The sequence below is a fragment of the Meles meles genome, chromosome 9, assembly GCF_922984935.1.
Source record: "Meles meles chromosome 9, mMelMel3.1 paternal haplotype, whole genome shotgun sequence".
NCBI lineage: Eukaryota > Metazoa > Chordata > Mammalia > Carnivora > Mustelidae > Meles > Meles meles.
In genome coordinates, this window is record NC_060074.1 from 37,840,136 (window position 1) to 37,860,176 (window position 20,041).

Consider the following 20,041-nt stretch of genomic DNA (forward strand, 5'->3'; position numbering starts at 1 on the left):
TCTGCTCAGCAGGGAGCCTGCTTCCTGTCCTTTCTCTCTGCCTGCCTCTATCTTTCTCTCTGTCAAATAAATAAATAAAATCATTTTTAAAAAAAAGAATAATTAACAGGCTAAAACTGAGATACATGGAAGACAGTAGGGAAGAAAGGAAAATGATCCAAACAAAGGGAAAAGCATGTATGAGAAAGCTATAGCACTTGTAAGAAACTAAAACACCTTGTAATGGCAAGCCCAGTACTGTGTAAGGGCATAGTGCTTGGCTTGCACATGTGGTTATTGCCATAATTCCAGTGTTATTTTCCCCCATATATATTCAACACAAAACCACATCACAATGGTGGAGAAATAATATGGTGTTTGTAAAGAATAACTTACTCCTCTTACTCTAATGAGGATAGCAAATTGAATAAAAATCACAACAATCTCTAATTATGTGTAATAACACTGAATTGAAAAAAAAAAGAGTTGCTGAAAAAAGTTAAAGCAAAATTGGCCACTTGGAAACTAAGCAAACACCATATCATGCAGGCACTCCATCCTGAAAGAAACAGGGAGCTCTTGACATATTTTCAGCAGAAGATTGGATGTACTGGTTTAGCTTGTGAGAATAACAGCTTTGGCTGCGATAAGGAAATCTGATTAAAGTAAGGCAAACTTGGAAACAGAAGCTCTTACAGAAATCCAAATGCAAAAAGATGCTGGCCTGAACTCTAGAAGTGGAAGAAGAGAGAGGGAACTAAGAAGGTAAGGTTCCAGGAATTTAATCGTGGAATGCAGGCTTTGCTGAAGGACTGGATGTAAGGGTGTACAGGAGGGAGTGAGTGAGGAGCATGGTGCCCAGTCTTGTGAGCTGGGCAATGAGTGAACTGGGAGTACCCTAGAGAGCACACAGGAAAGGGAATGATTATAAGATGAAAGATGATTTCACACCATGACATATTAATATTCCCATACTGTTGGGAAAGCTGAAAGAAAGGGTAACCATAGTACACAGTTGGATATTGAGACCTGAATATCAAGAGATGTTTGAGTTTTATTTGGGAATTTGTGAATCAGATCAGTAGATGGTAATTTAAACAATGGAAATGACTGGCATTTCCAGGGACAGCTAGGGAGTTGAGCTGGAACATATACCCCAAAGAGCACAGAAGTTAATGGCTTGGAAGTGTAGGAGTAATGGTCAAGAACAACCAGAAGAATGTGGAGAAACCAGAGGGTGTGTTGTCACAGGAAGGGGAAGAAAGAGTGCTTTAAACGAAAGAGACTTGGAGTATTCAATTCTTAGAAGTCAGGAGAAGACAGAATTGGAAACGCTAAAGGATGAGCACTGGAAAGTTAAATGGGAGCTTTTCCATCACATCCAGAGAGACTGAAGAAAGATGCACCATCCAATAGATATAAGCCTATAGGTATGTTGGGAATTTCTATCAGATGACTTCCTTCTCTGCAAAATCAGAGGCTAGTTTATTTATTTGGATTCCATTGTTGTAATGTTCAAACTACAGTTGTTAAGTATTGTGAATCAAAGTACAGTGGGTTAACTTGTATTAGCTGAATTTTGTAAGGATGAAACTAAGAACTAGCTATTTCAGTTTAGTCTCAGGATCTAGATTCAGTGGTAGGTGGGGGTGAGGTTAAGTTGGGTGAAGGGAGGAAGTTTGGGGGAAGTTCTGTGATAACAAAGCCTGAGTTCTGAATCCTATACAGTCTGCCACTGTGTTTCCATTTCCACAGACATTAAACAACAGACTTATCCAACTTCCAGCCCTTGGTTTCAAAGTGTAGGGGACAACCCTTCAATTAAGTGTCTTCCTGATTTCTCCCTTAGAAATTTCCAGCCCTTGGTTTCAAAGTGTAGGGGACAACCCTTCAATTAAGTGTCTTCCTGATTTCTCCCTTAGAAATTCTTCTACACATTAAGAAAGAGGAGAACAATGGTGTATTATCATAGAACTTCAGCATTCTACAGGAATTATGCTCATGTTCTTCCAAGTTTGAGAGTAGTTATGGTCATTCTAACCTAACACGTAAAATTAGGGCCAGGTAATATATATCAGACTTTTATACCACGAAGAGAAAGCAGTCTTTATTTAGAGAGAAAGTACTGATGTTAAATCTCAATTTATCACTTAGTAGTTGTATGATTTTACAAAACTTATTTAAACCCATGCCTCTGTTTGCTCATCCATAAAATAATGATGTCGAGCTCTGCTCCATTGAATGCACACAGCTTCCATGAAAATTGTATCAGGCAGTGAATATGAAAGCACATCTAATCAAATGCAAGTTATAATAAAACCCAAAGAAGTGGCTGGGTCATCTCTGTGTACCGTGAGATCCATCTAGGTTCTTCAAAGTGGTCTCATCTTGATGTAAGAGGGTAGAATGATAGATAGAGTAGAAAAGATAAAGAATAATCTAAAGTCAATTTTCAAACAACAGAATTCAACTAACCAACACCATTAAGTAATCAATTAAGGGTGTGTGTGTGTGTGTGTGTGTGTTTGTATTGTGTTGTGTTTAATGTTTTAAGAGAAAGGTACTCCATTTCCACCCCAATTCCCTCCACACCCTACCACCAAATTCCTAAGATATATCTTAGAATAAAAAAATAATTAAATATCTACATCAACAGTATCAGAGATTTATGCACGGCAAATTTTAAATCACTTTGAGTTCAGTAATTTCTATTACAATATATTTCACAAGGCAGGGACAGTTTAGAAGTTTATAACTAAGTTAGTTTCCCCCCCCCCATTAATTTTGAGATTATGAAAAATATAATGCCATTATTCAAGTAGTTCAAGAAATTACAATTTTACTTCAGGCCATCATTAGACATTTGACTCTGCTCAAGCTAATCTACTTACATTTGTTTATAGGACTGATGAATTCTTAGGTCTCAATTTTGCAATCATCTTGCAATCATCTCACCCTGCCAGGAGTATCTTTCCTCCTAAGTGGGCCCTTCTGATAGTTGCAAGTGAGGATACTTCCAGCCTTTGTTTGCAGAGATATGACTGGAAGTGCATTCATTCTGAATCTCTGCTTTTGCAATTTAGAAAAAGACTGTTGATGTGTTTTAGCAATGGAAACAGTGTCCAACAACACACTTCTCCCCAGTCCTTTACTGTAAAGTCCTATGAGGACAGCAGGGAAGGTCAGGCCAACTTTCCCCAATTCCTACCTGAATGAAATACCAAATAATGAAGGGGTTGAACCTTACAGTAATGAAGGAGAGTAGTTATTCTGAGAAGTTCAATTCAGATGTGATCCTCTTCCCTAATGTAATTTCAAATGACACTGAAACTCTCCAAAGACAGACAAAAGCAACATGGCCATTTCCCTTCCACCTCTTGCCTCACCTTCCCCTCTCATGAGCTCAGGGGTTGGACTTCCTCCATATCTCCAGTTAGTGAATGAAGTGAGCATAGTCTAGTTGTCATGGTGCTATGCCCTCAGCCAATAAACAGTACAGGCATAGGCATGTGGTAAAATCCTGGTCAACAAATATAGGTAAAAATCTGCTCAAATCCTTCTGGGAAAGGTCTTATACATTAGTACAAAATGGTGTAAGAAGAGGCTCCAGTGTTCTCCTGTCCCTTGGTGAGTTGTGTGTGGACAGTTGCCTAGATGCAGGATTTCTGAGGGCAAGGCTGCCATTTTGTGATCAAGCTGTACAATGATGGCCAAGGTGGTGCAGATAGAAGAATGGAAATTTAAAAAGGAACTGAGTCCTTGATGATGTTGTCATGTTGCTTAGCAGATGAAATCTGTAACCAGCCACCTCTAGGCTCATTATTATTTGCAGCCAAAAGCACCTTACTCCACCCTTAATTAATTTTTCATGAGATGATTTTAACCTTTTGTTTCCATCAAGACAGGATTCATTGGCAGGCCTTCCATTACCTTCCTGCTAGAATTAACACCCACAGGTTCACTTCATAGAGGTAGAAAATAGTGTAAATAGGAAAAAAAATGGCAATGTACTATTGTATTATTCTAGACAATAGTCCTAAAATCAGAATTTCATTCACTCTATTTGCTTTATCAGTGCTATTAACCTCTGCGTGTACTGAGTTAGGAGCAATACCTCTGCCTCTTTGCTGCCTCTATAGACCTTCCTGAGCAAGGCCATTCTTTGCTGAAACCTCTGCATCACCCTTGATAGGTCCTGTTTGTCTAGTTTCCCACCCAATCTCAACCTCTGCCATGTGGTCTCATTCTACTGCCATCCACATGCCAACAAGACAGGTTCTCAATCATGAGCTTGACTCATAACTTTGGCAACACTCAGCAGTATTCTGTGTGTCCTTGGCTTCCACCCTAGATCTCTGAATAGTGTCTAAAGAACAGAAACCTGCAACCACAACCTGACTGAAATGAGTTTTTCAAACTAGGCATTATACTAATCTTACACTATGAATATTGAGACTGTCTTGTTTCAGATTCTCATTAATTATCCAATTAAAACTGTCAGCCAACTTTTTCCCTCCTGTTCCATCTCAGCTTCCAACGTGTTCTCTTAATTGACATTAGAGTGTTTTAAGTCTTACTCTGTTCCAATAACATTTTAAAATCAATAATTTAAAAATAATAAAATAAAATGATTAAATAACTTATTCCTGTGTTTTTAAACTCTATTAAAAATTATTTAAAATAAAATTATTTACAATATTTTTCCTTAGATTTCTTTAATATTATATGTAATATATGTATAATATAGAATATACATGTAATACATATAAATTGTACCTTTTACAGGTAGGATACATGTTTATCTTATATCTAAAATTTCTCCTGAAGTCAAAATTTCCATTATTTATCTTTTAAATGCTCATCCATCTTTTTTTATTTCTAATGTGAACTTTCCTATGTTTCCTGTACTGTTTTTTGTTTATGTCAACCTTATTTTTTTAGTTTCTCTGTTTGTTTTTTAGGTTTGTCTTCTAAGGCAAAACCTGTCTCCTTTACCCCAAAACACCACTACTCTCACTTGTACTATTGTTGGAGAGTGATCATCTTCTACTGTTCTTATTTCATGTAGTGCATGCATGTGCATGAATGTGTGTAGAGGTGTGCATCCCCGTGTGAGGTAGGGGGCATAACACTTTAAGAAAGAGAATGAGGAAAGAAGCAACTGTTTCCCTTGATACCCTCCACATCAACCATCAACCTCATTTCTCTTGAAGGTCCAGCTGACTCAGTTTCTTTATGTTTTATGTCCAGGATTCCCTGACACCCACACACGTACTTCAGGGGTTTGGCATCAAGTTCTAGTTCACACACCATGCTGAAGATCTAACTAACTTAGGTGGTTGGGCATGGTAGTCATCTGAAGGTTTTAAGCTGAGTGTGACAGTGTCATATTTGACTTTTAAGTTAGTCACTCTGGAAGCTGGTTTCAAGACGGACTGAAGGCAGACACAACTGAAATCCAATACTCCATTTGAGAGACTGTGTCCGTAATCCAAAAAATATCTCAGAGGTTTCAGTTAAGGGAACAGAATTAGAAATGAAAAAAGAATACAAATTTAAGAAATGCTTATGGTGGGCTGCCTGGGTGGCTCAGTTATTAAGCTTCTGCCTTCAGCTCAGGTCATGATCCCAGGATCCTGGGATTGAGCCCCACATCGGGCTCCTGCTCAGCAAGAAGCCTCCTCCTTCTCCCTCCCCCTACTTGTGTTCCCTGTCTCGCTGTCTCTCTTTCTCTCTGTCAAATAAATAAATAAAATCTTTAAAAATTTAAAAAAAAAAGAAATGCTTATGGTAATGTCAGTGGGGGTTAGTCATTGATTAGATACCATGAGTGAGGAAGGCAGAATCAAAGGTATTCCCTGGGACTTCTAGCTTGAGTTAATGGGTAGGCAGTAGTGCCTCAACAAAAAAGAAGATAATACTGAAATAGTAATAATAGCTATAATTAATTGAGGAGTTACTTGCCAGGTGTTCTTAAACATGAGTTTCACCTTTTTCCCTTCCATCCTTTGATTAAAATTTATTTTCATTTATAAAATGCATAAATGTTAAATAGCTTGCATAAAATCAAACAGATAGGGAGTGATGGAACCAAAATTCAAACTGGAGCAATTTGACTTCAGACTGTACTCAAATTTTTACTAAGTAGGGCTTATGGGGATGTGGAGAGGTAAAGAGGGGTCTGATAATTAGTTCTGTTTTATGGATACTGGCTTTCAGGTACCTTGTATGAAATCCCACAGTCTTCCTTAAGGAAGGAATTGGATATAAGAATCTGAAACTCTGGATACATTTAGAGATTTGAGAAGTATTAACTTAACAGAAGAGAGATTGAAAATATTGATGTGGATGACATTATCCAGGACACTGTAGAACTGTTCTGAGGTCTGAAGACAGAATGTCAAGGAACAGCAACATTGATACGCATAGAATAAGAAAGCCTAATAATAAGAAGGAAGCAACAACAATCAGGGATGTAGAAGCAGAACGAAGAGAATATTCCAGGAATGTTCAAGAGGGAGGTTGGGGGTCCATGCTACTGGAGAGTCTAGTAAGATAAATGCTGAGAACCTCCACTCACTTCTCAAAATGAAAGTCATTGGGTGGGTCATTTTGATAACTACCCAAAACATGGGAGAGTAGAAAAGGGCAGAAGCCAGGAGGCCATAGTCTTGGAAACAAATGGGAGGTGGCCAAGTAGTAAGTCAAATTTAAATTAATTTCCCAAAAATATAGATAAGGAGAGTGATTAAATGATAGGTAAAGGTGTAGAATCAAATGAGAGTATTTCTTTGTGTTGTTCATCTGTGGACCTATTCAGGGTGATAGAAAACTAAATAGGTTATTGCAAAATTGTCTGTGTAGAGGGAGAGGAGGAAGACAGTGTGGGTGGTTATGAAGGAACCCCTCCCTTCCCACCCCAAGGAGAGCAGCAAAGGATGAAGATCCCATGGGAGAAGGTGGAGAGGGTGGTGCCCTTACCACCCTCTATACTTTCAGCCCACTCCCTCCATTAACACTTTCTGCTTGGTCTCTAAGAAGACCCAAAAAACCTTACTCCTTTTCCTCAGTTCTACTTTCCCTTCTAGTTTCTAACCATCTGGCTTCTGTTTTTCACTGCCAAGCTGTTAGGAAGACTGGTCTAAAGGCAAAGAGTTCATTTCTTTCCTGCTCACTCATTCTACAAATGTTTACAATCAGTCTTTCAGTTTCATTGCACTAGTATATTCTCTCAAAAGCCCCATTGCTCTCCTGGTTTCCACATCTGGTGAGTTAAGTCCTTTACTTCCTTTGCAACAATTGACTTCCATTTTCTTCAGTTTCTCCTATTTCTGATTGTAAATCTTTCACCATTCCAGGTAGTAATAATATTGATTAAAACTTCCTGGGGCACCTAGGTGGCTCAGTTGTTTAAGTTGTTTAAGTGCCTGCCTGCTCAGGTCATGATGTCAGTGTACTGGGATCATGTCCTCTGTTGTCCTCTGGCCGCATGCTCAGAAGGGAGTCTGCTTCTCTCTCTCCATCTGCCCTTCCCCCCTGCTTGTGAGTCCTCCCTTTTTCTCAAATAAATAAATAAAATCTTTTTAAAAAACTTCCCGAGTACTCATTTTGTCTTATGGATTCATCTTAAGGACATGCTAAATATTAAGTCCTTAATATGCAGACTTATTTATGAAGTACTATTATTAGCCCCATTTCATAATTGAGGGAACCGAGGATTCAGATTGGTTAATGAACTGATGCAAAGTTGCATAGCTATTGAGTGATGTACACAAGATTTGCACTCAGGCACTCTGACGCAAACCCTATGCCCTGAATCCCTCATCAATGACACCCGGCAGCAGTCTTTATTAGGATCACTTTATAGGGTGACTTGCGTCCTGGCTGCCCAGGACCATTCAAGTTTAACCTGTCATTGTAGCATACTTACTAAAACATCTGCTTTTTATAATAAGAAATGCCCCAGTTTAGGTGATAAATTACATACATGATCACACTAACTTTTCCTTTTCCTGTATTCACCCAAAAGCTACCATTTCCAGAGTGCCTACTTGCGACATTAGGCATATCACATCCATAATTGCTAATCCTTACAACAATACATTAAGCTTGGTTTCCCTATCTCTATGTGAAAACTGAGGTTCAAGACAAGGTTAGTTGCCTTAATAAAGGCTACATACATACCAAGTGGCTGAAACTGTAAGATAAAGCTTTGGTGGGTCTGACTCTGAAACCTTCTCTGTATTTTTTCTCTCTTAGCATTCTACTCTTTCCTTCACCTCTCTCTGAATGTCTTCACATGATCCCTTTACTTTACCTTATGTTATAGTTGTGTAATTGTCAATAATGGGAGGATTCCCCCAGAACATGGCCTGTGCCTTAATCATTTTTATATCTGGAAGGTCCAGGGCATTGTTTGGACCATGTAAAGCCCTTAGTAACTATGTGTGTATGTGTAGAAATTATAACTAAAGTTATAATGTATGTACATATATATGAAATATTTAATTACTATATATAAACATGTATACTTATTATATATTAATTATATATGTAAATTATATATGAATAAGTATGAATATATAGAAATATAATATATAAATAAATACATAAAATCATATAAAATATATAAATATAAATACATGCATAAATAAAATTATATATAAATATAGAATATATAAACATATAAATAAATATTTATATAAATATGTAGGTAAAAATATGTATTTATAATATGTATATTCAGTTTACCCAGGTGTTGGAATTAACTCTCAAGCTTTTCTGGCTTTCCTAAAGGCAGGCTTCTCACATATTCATTCCACGCACTCCTCCATCCTCTGATATAGTCAGACACAGTCTGTTGAACACAATTTCCACCCAATGATTAGAAAACTCAGTCCAATCTAAAGCACATCTGCCCCAACATCCTCCATTATAATTTGTTAGCACTGAGTGCCACCTCTTGCATTCAGAAAGCACCAACCCTTTCCTCCTACCCAGGCTGCACAATCAGTGATATTTCCTCCCTCAGCAAAGGAAATGTGTTTCACTATTTATGTCCACGCGCTGGGAGTGGATTAAAAACATTTTTGATCCTTGACTCAATAACCAGTGTTTAGTGTTACATGGTTTTAAGCTGAGCTTTAAGTGACTCCCAGAGCTGGTCACACAATAAAATCACCTGGGGAGCTTTTTAAAAAATTACTGCTACCTGGACCCCACCACCAACCGGTTACATCAGAATCTCTGGGTTTCCACAGAGGTCCATGTTTCATTAAACTTTCCCTCAGGTGATTCTAACATGCAGCCAGGTTGAGAGATTTTAAGCTAAAAGGAATTTTTCTGTCCCCTTTGAGACTTTGGAGGGAAAAAGAAAATGTCAAATAAGGTGAAGAAGCCGTCCTATTAATAGGATGTTCATCGATTCATTGTGGATATTCATTGATAATTACATGGTCTTTGCTTCTATAAAAATGCAGAGTCAAATTCATCTTTATATATGGACATCAGAGAAACTCTGGTTTATTATTAAGATGCTTCTACAGCTGTCATCCACAAATCTTTGTTCTTTTTCATCAATAAATACCTGATTTTTAGTGAAGATACCTGTATCATCCACAGATCAACAGACTATGTTATGACTTGAATTGAACAGTACCTTCAGAATGTGACCTTATTTGAAGATAGAGTCTTTACAGAGGCAACCAAGGTAAAATGAGGTCATTTGGATGAAGCTCTATTTCAATATGACTGACATTCTTATAAAAAGGGGAACTTTTGACATAGAGACATAAACACAAGGAGAATGCTGCATGAACAGATAACAGCCATTTCCAAGTTAAGGAAAGAGGCTTAGAACAGATCCTTCTCTCAGATACTTGAGAAGAAACCAATCCTACAAACATCTTGATTTTGGACTTCTAGCCTTGAAAACTATGAGAAGCTATATTTTTTAAGCTATGCAGTTTGTGGTACTTGACTATAGTAGCCCTAGGAAATGAATACAGTTTACAACCACTTTACAGTAAAGTGTCAGAAAAAGTATTTCTAAGTCAACTTATTCTATTCAAAAAACAGTTTCCCATAGAAACATTATTAGCCATGGACATGTGATTCCTAGGTGAGCCACAAGGTACAGTCACACCTGAAATGTACTTATAGAACTGGACAAAGTAGCCAGCTGACAAACCCTGCAAGAAGAAAGGGAAACACTGATAAAGAAAACATGTAGTGTAGGTATATGTGTTTTCTCCACCTACATGGAAAAGGCTGGGGCTTGGGTAGAGGAGGGAAGCTCTGATGGCATGAGGGGTTGGAAAGACAAGAGCTGAATGTTTGCCCTCAGGACTGTCTCCCAGCACAGTGAGTACATGGCAATTTAGGGAAATGCAAATTCAAGATCTGAGACGAGCTGAACCAAATCCATAAACCAGAGTAGTAACTTTAGGTGAGCTTTGTAGAGAGGAAGTAGGCTTCAGGGATCTAAACTCGCAGGCACAAGACTGAAGGTTGAAAGAGAAAAACAAAGTTTATATAATGAAGGTATGGAAGGCTGGGCGATAACACAAGAGGACACCCTGGACCAGTGCAAGGGATCAGGGCTTCTTGGAGAAAGGTTCTTGTTTAACTAAGGGTCATCTCCCCAATGCATGGACAGGACTGCTCCTCTATGGACAGGAGAGGATATGCACTCTACTGCATTTTTTGGAGAAGATTGTTCACATTTTTCTCAAGCCTGATTATTGACCACCAGCAGTCTAAATATGCATTTGACTCTCTTTCTTCTGACTTCAAATCTCCTGATGGCATTGCATACCTCTCCCCCTAGCAGGCAGAGCCTTCTTGAGATAGGGAACACTTATTCCACTCAGTTCTGCTTAAACTCCCTGACTCCAGTTCCCCCAGTTGAACTCACACAGGACACTGGGAGCAATCCCCTAAAATTAGTTCATGATGGGTCAGTGATTGATAGCCCACTAAAACACCCAGAGGTGGCTTGCATTCTCCAATGGGGATGCTTATCAACCTAAATGAATTCCAGTTTCATGAACTGAAAATAAAATAAAAATTTTAAAAATAAAAAATAAAAATTTCCTGCACAATTGTTCCATGGCAGAGAAATCTGGTCATTTCATGTTTTGTGATTTAGCTCATCACAAATTAGAGACTGGCTCTCAACACTGAGTTTAGGCAATACTTCTCTGACTTGTGCCTGACGTATGTATCTAGAAAAACTAAGCCAAGGAGGAAAGGAGCAATTCAAGGAAGAATTAAAGCTAGAATTAAGTATAGGGTTCTTGGGTCTTCCCTAGGAAGACAGAGAGGTGGAATTTACAGGTGAGGGCTAGCATCCAGATCTCTTTTCTAGACGTGTGACTCAGGGCCACTTTCCTAACTCCCCTGTGAACCCTTTGTTCCCAGACATACTTAGATATAAATCCCAACAGATGCCTCATCAGGTTCTTATTAGGACTAAATGCCATAACATGTATTCTATCCAAGCTGGTTTCCTTTCTGCCCTTGTAACTCCAGCTCTCAGTAGAAAAAGTACATGGGAGAGGACTTCCTCATTTAAACCCTCATTGGTAGGGATTGTATGTATGGTGATAACTGTTGCTGTAAATGAGATTTGAAGACAGGAATAACCTTTCTCTGTTTAATCTAACAGTTTTCCTAGTATCATTTTGACTGAAAGTGGCACAGAACACTATTGAAAAATGAACCACCTTCAGCATAGATTCCGGGAATAAGTACTTGGGAAGGAGAACCTAGTGCAGAAGACCGCTCTTGTTAAGTGAAGGATCCCTGCTGGGAGCCTTTGCTTGTTACACAGCCTGAACTCTGCAGAGCTGTTTTTGGTGAGTGACCACGCACTTTGTTTTTCACTCTCTCATCCAGGCTCTAGACCTCCCTATTCGGGAAAAGTCCATCTCTAGTGATGACCTTGGCTGATGTGTGTCAAAATGACTTAAGTGATTTCAATGTTATTGGCAAGCAAACCTGGGCCATCAAGACCCAGTCATCTCATTTATGCCATGCAAGACTGGGCTCACTGGCTCAATAAGGAGAGCCTCACATTTGGGCAGAATTATAAAAATCATCATCACGTTCCTCTGAGGGCTTAATCCCAATTATGCATGCCATCATTTAGTTCACCTTCCATAGCATGCTCGGCTAGGCATGGTAATTATGTCTGTGTTCTAAAAATGGAATATGAGAAAGTCTTAAAAGATCCATATTTCATACTAATACCATATTACATTCTGGGTAGTGTTTTTTTTCCCTTGGTTTAAAAAGAACTGGTGATGAAGGTTAATGATTTAATTAAGCCCACTGTCCACCCTCACACCCACACAGTCTCTGCTGGAGAACATGGAGGCTGACACAGTTAACAGCTGACGCTGGAAGAAAGGTATTCACAGAATAGCAGCTTGGATTTTTCAGTTGATGACAGTTTTATGATTGCATCTTGAACTAATGTAATTAGCTCATGGAGTTGCAGGGGAGAAGTTGCTCTGACTGATAAGGTGCACGTACAGTCCATGCTGGTAAAGAACAGGACGCAAGCAATCTACAGGGAATCAGACAGTTCTCTTTGACAAGAACAAAAGTCTCATTCTTCAAATTGTTTCACTTTTAACCTAATAGTCCAGTGTTCAAGGCTATTTTGCAGCCAGAGATGTAGTAAGGGGCAGAGAAGTGGCTCAGGAACTAGCTCTTTTTTCTCTCCATAACCCAGTATCCCAGCTGGGGCCACATGTGATGAGTGAATGGTGGAAAGCAACTTCTTTTATTTATTTATTTATTTGGAAAGCAACTTGAATGCAAATCCTCTTTCCACCTTTCATCTACTGTGTGAGCATCAGTGCATTCATTCATCCATACATTCCATGTATGTATCTAACTTGTACCGTGTTCCTTTGTTACTAAGCACCAGGTACTTGAGATACATCATTGAATAAAACAAGCAGAGATTTCCCTCTTCATGGAGCTTATATTTTAGGGGAGCAGAGAGCAACAAGAAACATAGTATGTGGATGACATGGTTTGTAAGAAGATGGTAGGAGCTGGAGAATAAAGGAAAAACCAGAGTAGGTAGTAGGTAACAGAAGCACGGGGGAAAGGTCATGCAGAGTAGGTTAGACATGGTTAAGAAGGTCCCCACTGGGCAGAGACACAGAAGGTTGACAGACATAGCCAACGGACATCTGGAAGAACAGTCTGGTCAGAAAGAAAAGACCTTGCAAAAGTTCTACATAGGTAATCCATGGCAAAGCAAGAGTGGCAGAAGCTGACTGAGCTGGGCAGGAGGACACAACAGCCAGGCCATGGAGGCCTTGGAGCCACTGTGAGGACTTCCATGTTCACTCTGAGTGAAAGGGAGTCATTGTAGGTTTTGAGCAGAGGATTCACCAGACCTGGTCAGTTTAGGTTTTGAAAGAATCTCTCTTGCTGCAGTGAATAGACTGGAGAGTACAGGCAAGAGGAGAGGTATATAAGCTCTTCAAGACAAATTCCTTATTTGGCCCAGGACACGGCAGGTGGTCACTGGGTATGGTTTTGTTTCTCCCCCAGGGGAGGAATCCTGTGGCTTTCAATAGCTTCCACTGTAGAAATCATTGAGGATGGTGTTATGAATTGGTGTGGTCCTCAGACTTTCTTTTCTTGAATACCCTCAAATTTCTGTTTGGTCCGGTGGATGACACCAGCCCCAGCATGACTGTGGGCCACAACCTTCTCTGAGGGAGCCCACAAACTGGAATCCTGCTCCTTGACTGATAGGTTATAAATAAGCTCTGTCTGTTAGGATCCACTCCCCACCACCACAGACAACACTGGCCAGATTAGATGAGTCTTTTCTCCCCCAAGAAACCCAGTTTTGCATTTCCTTCACCCAGGCAACCTGATCTAGCTGTCTTTACCATGCCCGTGGTTGCACTGCTTTCCATCAGCTCACATGTTATTAGCTAGCAATGATCCATTTTTCTCTTCTCAGTTCAGTCCCCAAACACAGAGTGGTGACTGCTAATGTCTCGATAGATCATGTGACCATATAGAATCTCTTAGTGTTAACTCTTAATTATGAATTGCATCAACATTGTGAAATGATCCTTTTGACATTAAACACGATCAATATCCTTTTCTCTATAAATGAGAAGAGTCCAAAAGATTAAAATTATAACAGAAGTGTTTCATCTTTGCCTGATCTCATAGAATTCCCAGGGTCTGCTTCATTTGCCATTGATTCAGTGTAGTATTAGTATATAGAAATTTGGGGAATAAGATATTTAAGATCTGGCAGGTTGTCATACAATGACCTTTATGAGCTTCAGACATTTGTTAAGAAATCAAATCCAGAGTCATGATTTGTAGCTCCAGATGTCCCAGAAGACAGAAATTGTGAATTCCTTGGTCATGACAGCACTGAAATTCTGGGACAAAATTTCCATAAAGAACACATTATGTCTCTTCTTTCCTAAATAACACTGACTCTGGTTTCTGAGTTATACACAAGATACACTAATAAAACTCCATAAACACACATCAACATTTTGTCCTACCTAAACTGAAACCATTGTTTACATACTTTGAAAATAAGATTTCTCCTAGTGAAATAATTTATGCTATACATTTCCTAAAGAACTGTGAATTAGCATCTCATAAGAAGAATTTAGTAACTGTAGCACTAAATTCTAAGCATGTTAAGAATTTTTATATGGTTAATGGGTTGTAATTTATAATGAGTTTCTCTAATCTCACTTTAGCCCCACTAATGGTCAAAATCAGCATTTGTTGATACAGATCTTTAACAGCATTAAGAGGCTGATTCATGTGATTAGATTTCAAATTCCCAACCACATGATGAGTTCCATAAAGCCCAGAATTGTGTCTTCTGCTTCATGATTTGGTTTTTCTTTCCAGAGCACAGAAAGCAGCTACACAGCAGAGATACAGTAACAATTTTATCTTCTCTTATTTGGGGCTCAACTCAACTGGGGGCATCCAGGGGGTGATAAGTTGTTCTCAGCACCTGGGTCTGAGCAGTTTGTCTTCTGAGCTCTCCAGAAAGCTGCCATTTGGCCAAGAGAAGAGCACTATTAAAGCATCATTCTCTGGCACCTGGGTGACTCAGTTGGTTAAGCATCTGCCTTCAGCTCAGATCATAATCCCAGAGTCCTAGGATCTAACTATGCGTCAGGCTCCTTGCTCAGCGGGGAGTCTGCTTCTCCCTCTGACTCTCCTCCCTCTCATCCTCTCTCTCCCACTCTCTCTCTCTCAAATAAATAAATAGAATCTACAAAAAAGAAAAAAAAAATCTTCATTCTCAGCTGTTGCCTTAATTCACATTGTCTTTGAGCTTCTTTCCTTCCCAGTCATGGGACTTCTGAGAGACTCAAGTTCATTCAAGTTCATGTGAATTTTATCAGTGATTTTTAAAAATTAATCCATGTGTATTAATATTTCTAATACATTATTAATAAAACTATACTTCCTCTAAAATAATTTCCTTATGCCATCAAGTAAATCCACATGGTAGTTTCTTTCAGGGTTAAGCTTCTGTCTTATGTCTTATGTCTTGATTGATATTCCTTTAGCCAGGCTAAGGGTTGGGAAAGAAAATGCAATCTGTTCCCAAACTAGAATCCAGGCAGGTAAAATCTATTTCCCATATCACACTTTGGACACCATATCCACACGAACACAAAAATAAAGAGAGGGGGCGAGAAAAAGTCTGCGGTCTTCTGGTTCACAGTAATATTTGGAGAAAAACATGCATATTGGATGAATGTAAGAAAAATGTTAGGTGGTGTTTGCATAATTGATACAACAGAGCTGCATAAGATTCTTAACATTTATTAAATGGAAATATATATTTGGCCCATTCAGGAGAAAGGCTTCCAAAAGAACATGCTTGATATAGAAAAAAAAGACCTATGGCATTCATATGACTATGACGTGACCTTTATTGAGAGGATAAAAGGCACCAAATGGTGATTACAGATGAATTATTCCATAGCTTGGGATTTTCAAAAGGAATCTTATTTCTGGATCTTGAGACAGTGGGACCAAACAGACATATCTGTTTCTATTATTAGGAAGAAAATGAATCTGAGGATGAAAAACAATCTGTGGCTTCAAAGAGAAAGAGCTGACAGCAAAATATTTGAATTAATTAAAGAAATGCAGAATTGTTCATTGGTGGGCACTTTTTATAGACATAAATCATAACATCTGTGCTTGTTTCCACGGCAATGGTGGCTGGTTTATTTTGTTGTTATTATACCATATGGTCATGAGAGATATTAGAGGAAGATACCTGATGAAAAGCTAAATATAAACATTTCCCGACAGTCTAAGAGAAGTGAAAACCTCCAAATCTAGGCAGACAATAGTTTGACTCCTTCATGAATTATGCCAAGTTAAATGAACATGGGCTATTTTCTCAATACTTAACAGGCCTTTTAGAAATGATACCGAAAGGAATGGGTCTCGATTCCCATTAGGTAAAGCACTCGGGTTTTAAGAGCTCCAGAAAGTAAAAAGAAGTTCATCCATTTCAATTTTTTTTAAAAAATCATAAGTAATAAAACCAATTCAGAATTCTATATACCTTCTGTGAAAGGCTCAAGGTTTTTTGTTTGTTTGTTTTGTTTTGTTTTGTTTTTTTGTATGAGCCCTCTACTGTTTGTTTCAAGGCCAGCTTTCTCCACTGTCGATTTCCTTGTAAAACAGAGGCCCTTGTGTACCCTGCATTCTGATATTCCCACCTACATTTCTATCAAGGCGGGAAAGTGGAGTAGATGAGAAGCAGTTGTAGTTCCCCAAACTGCTTCTTTTATTTGTTTTCCATCTTCTTTCCTTCTATTACACCCTCTCCTTTCATTAATTCCACATCTTCATGTTTCATCCCTTTGTATGACTGGACTATATCAACGTAGCCAAGACATTATACTTCAGAGCACACAAAGTCGAAGGGGATGGAGTAGTAAGTTCTTGGGGATGTTCATTCCATGTTTCAGTTCTTGGCATGTTCATTCAAATTTAGCTTATTTCAGGGGAACCTGGTGGCTCAGTCAGTCAGGCGTCCAACTCTTGGTTTCAGCTCAGGTTATGATCTCAGGGTCATGAGATCGACCCTCACATCTGTGTCTGACTCCTCTGTCAGGGTGGAATCTGCTTAAGATTTTCTCCCTTTCCTCTCCCTACATTGGCGTTCTTGCTTAAATAAATAAATAAATAAATAAATAAATAAATAAAATCTTTTAAAAATTCAATTTATTTAGAACTTCATAGTTTGATTGCGAGCTAACAAGCTTATATCCCCATAGCATCATGTGTTTTTACCATTAGCTCCTGTGTATATATTGTTCCAAGCTTAACCAGTTATGAGTTCTAGATATGAGATATTATGAGTTCTAGATGTGCAGATCCCTGCAGATGCCAAACACTTTGGGGTTGTTTCCTATATAATTAGTAACAATGATGGCACCAGATTAATTTCAAGAACTGCTCTTGAAATGCAATAGTCATAAAGATTTATTAATTTAGAGGAACAGAGGGAAGTTTCTCAATGTTAGAGTTGATCTCAGATTGTCATTTAACAAAACCCATTACTTCAGCTACGCATGGTTTTTAAGTTATTTTTGAATTATTTTCTTTGCAAACACCACCATGTAGTTTAAGGTAGTTAATGTTCCCATTAATTTTGTTGTCCAAAAGTTTACCTCTCATATTTAAAAGACACTAGGGATCAGTTCAGTGGGTGACATGAGGAGGAATATGTAAAATAAAATATCAAATACAAGGGTAAACTACTCCAAACTCAGCACCAATTTTCCATTAAATTTCCAACCATGCAGGTGGATAGAAAAAACATAATTGACCAAAGGAAATATTCATGGAACTGATGGATTTTTAACCTCTCAACCACACTGAACTGCTATATACCAATGAATAGTGAAGAAAATTTTCTTGAAGGGTCATAATGACATGGTTGGATAAATAGAGCAGGAGACTGGGTGCCAGGAAATTTGGTTACATCCTAGTTTTACCTCTCACTGGCTTAAAAATGTTTACTTTTTATGAACAATGATATACATATATATATAAAATTTATATATATAAATATATCATTTGCTAAATATCAATATGCTAAGGCATATTAGCTAACCTAAAAGTAATAAGGATAAAATGGCACATGAAAATAACATATTTAGCATGTACAATATGCCAGGCACTATGATAACACTTGAACTTTTTCATCTTTTGAAGAATCCTGTGAAGTAAATATTATCTTTATTCTCACTCTTCTAAGGAAGAAATGGAAACACAACAAAGTGAAACAGCTTGTGTACAATAGAATAAATGGTAGGTGAGTTCATGATTTGAAACCTGTCTCCAGAAGCTGTGCCATTAATCACTACACTCCACAGCTCTTGTCTAAGGGCAGAAAGACTAGTCAGAAAATCAGATCAAACTATCTCTGCTATTTTTACTTTTCCAAGTTCACTTGTAATTGTGCTTGAATTTTTTTTTTAAGATTTTCTTTATTACTTGAGAGAGACAGAGAGAGAGTGTGCACGCACACACACACACACACAAGTGGTGGCAGGGGCAGAGAGAGAGAGGGAGAAACAGGCTCCTTGTTGAGCAGGGAGCCAAGACACAGGGCTCAATCCCAGGACCCCAGGACCCTGGGACCCTAGGGAGTCACCCAGGCACACCAATTTGCTTGAATTTAACAGAAGAAAAATGAATGGCAGTAAAACTGAAGGAATTGTTAAAATGTGATTCATCTTTCTCCATCAGAACAGAAAAGGGTTCCTGAAAGTGTACCTGAAATTTAAATAAAAAGGAGTTCATATAATATTAAAAGATTGGCATGTATTTATTATTTTAGTATGTATCAGTTGACTCCCTGTTATGAAGTATATAGACATACTTGGATTCTCTCCCTTCTCATCCTTATTTTCAGGATTATATTATTATTACTTCTACTATTATTACTATTAATAGCATTTAAATTCCATTTTGCAATTGTAATTCCCAAAGTGATTTGAATGTAATGCTGTGTTGAAGGAGCAGCGAATGCTCACTCTGTTTACTTTCTCTTTTCTATTCTTGAATAACTTACTCTGATATATCTCTTCTAACTGGAATGTATCTATCATAATTCCTTTTCAAAAGATCTTTTGTTGTTCTAGTCCTGAGCCCTGAAGTCTTATGTGCTTGAGAACTGGTCCTTTGCATTTATACTTGAAGAAGGAATGCTTTGCTGGGTATAAAAATTATAGGTTATACATTCCTGGCTAACCTGCTCCCCTCCAACTGTCAGAGTTGGGTTTTTGTTTGGTTGGTTGGCTATTTGTTTGTTTATTTTAATAAATATCAAGTCAAGGCTTTCTAGCAGGAAGTGTAGTTGTGAAGAATTCTGAAATCAATCCAATTTTTTTTTAACTCTTTGTAGGTGATTTTTTTTTCAATCTGCATACTTAATTCTTTCCTTTATTCTTGAATTTCAGGATATGTCTCATTGTTCATCATTTCAATTATTTTTCTCTCAGACACTGTTCACTTTCAATTTTCATATTAACAAATTTATTTAGGGAAAGTTTTCTCCTACTCTTTTTTCAGGTTCATTCCTCTGTTTATATGCTGGATCCCTGGGTCATATGACTACATATTCTCCATAATGATTGGGAATTTGCACTGAGAGGCCCAGAGGAGAGGTTTTAGTTATACTTGTTCTATTTCTGTTGCTTCTAGTGAGCTTTTTCTTCTCCCTGATTTTTTTTTTTTCTTTTGTGCTCCCTTGGCTTTCTTGTGCACAGCCAGCTTGCTTTTTGTCTCCTGGTGTTGTCCTGTAATCTCTTCTTTGAATCCTTGAGCTTCTTTGTTGAGCTTTCCTTAAAAAAGAAAATAGAGTAATAAATCACATTGCCTATGATTATTTTGAGACTATAACATGCCATTTGAAAAGTTTTCCTTGGATATTTTAAATGAGTAAGTCTCCTTTTTAATGCATATTCCAGCTTTTACTCTATTTTCTTATGTTTATTTC